The sequence below is a fragment of the Mesoplodon densirostris genome, chromosome 10, assembly GCF_025265405.1.
Source record: "Mesoplodon densirostris isolate mMesDen1 chromosome 10, mMesDen1 primary haplotype, whole genome shotgun sequence".
NCBI lineage: Eukaryota > Metazoa > Chordata > Mammalia > Artiodactyla > Ziphiidae > Mesoplodon > Mesoplodon densirostris.
The window spans coordinates 14,296,164-14,298,778 of record NC_082670.1 but is presented as its reverse complement, the minus strand read 5'-3'; the positions used below and the strand labels follow the sequence as shown (position 1 = coordinate 14,298,778).

The window sequence follows — 2,615 nt, the reverse complement described above, 5'->3', positions numbered from 1 at the left end:
ATAGAAGTATGTTCACCTTGTAATAAACCATCTGTTTATTAACCAAGATGTTAATGAAACATTTTAACCAAGCTGTTAATGAAAGTGACAAAAATGGAGAATTTTCCACTCAAACACCTAAACTCTAAAGGGGATACTTTAGTAAGAGGGAAATGGAACTCAAAAGCAAGGAATGAGATGCAAAAAGAAATGACTTTGAGTAAATTAGATCCTGAAAGAATATAATTCCTGCGTTAAATGAATTTGAGAAAGAGAGTCTGGAAAAGCATAGTGAATTGACCACATTCACTCATTTTCTTTCCAAAACACCACTGAAGTGAAACAAAGGTATAGTTATAAACCGACAAGGTGGCTGCAGTTTTGCAAGACAGTAGGTCACTGATTTGAGGAGAGGCTCAGAACTTGGAGGTATAAGGTACCTTGGGAAGTGGAAAGTGCTTACAGGAAGCTGATGAGTAAAAATCTGTATGCTGAATAGTGACCCCTTATCCCCCATTTTTTTCCCATTCCTCTTTTTGAAATTCCATCAGCCAAAGCCATGCCTCCTAAACTAGATACTGGAGTATTATTCTTTTGAGAAACTGAATGGTCCCAGAGAAAGCCTTCTATATGTTGCCATTTGGAGGCCAAGAGCAAAAAGTTTGGTTTAGCAGCTTATCACTCTCACCTGAAACCTATTAGTATATAAAAATAAGTGTAGAAAGAAGTCCCCCAAACAAAAGTGAAATCTATAAATACGAATTGCGGAGAATAATATTGATGAGTATTTGACAATTTAAAAAATAGTTGGATAGGTATACAGAAAACCAAACAAATTTTTAGAAGAAAGGCAATCATTAATATTGGGAAAAGCAAGCCTTTCTGTTACCCAAAAAGGGGTCCATATGGCATTGTTCTGAGTTCCCATCCTAACTCAAAAGGAAACTATCACGATGTCCAGAGCCCCTGATAGCCTGAAAATGAAGGAGGAGGGTGTCCTCAAATTCCGTGCAGCGGGAACCTACCTTGGTGGCATCAACCTTGACTTTCAAATGGAATACAGCATCTGTTATCGAATCGGGTTCCTTTTGCGGGATGTGCAGCAAGCCGAAACGCTGAGACACTGCAGTTTGCAGCCAAGAGAGGGGTTATTCACAGGGCAACCAAGTGAGGGTACGAGGATACGGGAGGACAAATCTCAAAGCCGCCTCCCTGAAGGGGAGCAGGGCGGTCTGAGGTGTGAGGAGAGTGGGGAAAGGTGATTGGAAAAAGGTGCGGTAATCGTCGTTCTGCTCACGCGTAATAAGCTGCAGGCCTCCCCACGATCCAATGAGGAGGCACTCAGCACAATCTGAGGGTGGAGTCTTCAGCCCTCTGATGTCAAAGGTCACCTAGTGGGCGCTCGTGCACGCCCTGTTGGAGGGTGGGTGGTCCTAACCAGTTTTAATCAGCTCAGATGGAACTAGACACAGCTGACTCCAAGTTAGGCTACCTGCCGCTTGGAGGACATGCAATTAAAATAGTGAAGGCAGATGAAATGTATTTAACTCATTAAATACATTACCTATGGTTTCCTATCTGCAAAAAGTGATGGCACCTACATCATAAACCTGAAGAGAACCTGGGAGAAGCTTCTCCTGGCAGCTTTTGCTGTTGTTGCCATTGAAAACCTGGCTGGGGTCAGTGTCACGTGAAATACTCCCGGGATACCAGCCGGTGAGCTGTGCTGAGGTTTGCCGCTGCCACTGGGGCCGCTCCTCTTCCTGGCTGCTTCACTCCTGGGACCTTCACTGGCCAGATGCGAGTGGCTCTCTGACTTCTGGTGGTTTCTGATCCCAGGGTTGACCCCCAGCCTCTCACAGAGACGTCTTATGCTAACCTGCCTACCACTGCTCTGTATAACAGACACTCCTCTGTGCTGTGTGGACACGGCCGCACCACGCACCAGCAGGAGAAGCCACTCAGCTGGTCTGATGTAGTGGATGCTGCTTCAGGAAGTTCTGCACATGTACGGCACCATGTCCTGTGACCACCCCTGGGAGGTCAGGCCTGATCACTACTTCTACAGAGATCCTGAGGAGAGTGAAAAGGAAGACCAGGCTGCTGCTGAAAAGGCTGGGGCCCAGGGGGAATTTCAGGGGGAATGGACCCCTCCAGATCCTGAATTCACTGCTACTCAACCTGAGGTCACAGACTGGCCTGAAGGAGCACAGGTGCCCCCGTGACTGGAGCGCTCAGCTGGCCACCAAAGACTGGTCTGCAGCTCCCACCACTCAGACCACTGAATGGGAAGGAGCAACCACTGAGGGGTCTTAAGCTGTTCTACAGACCAGCTTAAGACTATTTCTTAAATAGGAAAGGGAAATAAGGGTGAGGGAAAATAAACAGTTAAATAACAGAAAAGCAAAAAAAAAAAAAAAAAAAGGCCCAGGAAAGGAAACATTCATCATAATTACTACTTGGCTTATCATTGAATAATATTTACAGAGTCATAATAATATCAATACTATTATTTTAACCAAAATTTGTGATGGATTTACTATGAGAGAACAGAGGAAGAGAGAGAATAGAGGAAGTGGGGGAAGAGATAAGTCGGCTAAATGCTGATCTCCTTATTAATAGAAGTCAATAGTTGA

The 2,615-nt window shown here is 44.9% G+C and overlaps 1 pseudogene; it reads left to right on the top strand.

The window, feature by feature from the left end:
- Window positions 1–932: 932 nt before the first annotated feature.
- On the top strand, window positions 933–2,295 carry LOC132497118 (small ribosomal subunit protein uS2B-like; annotated as a pseudogene).
- Window positions 2,296–2,615: the final 320 nt, after the last annotated feature.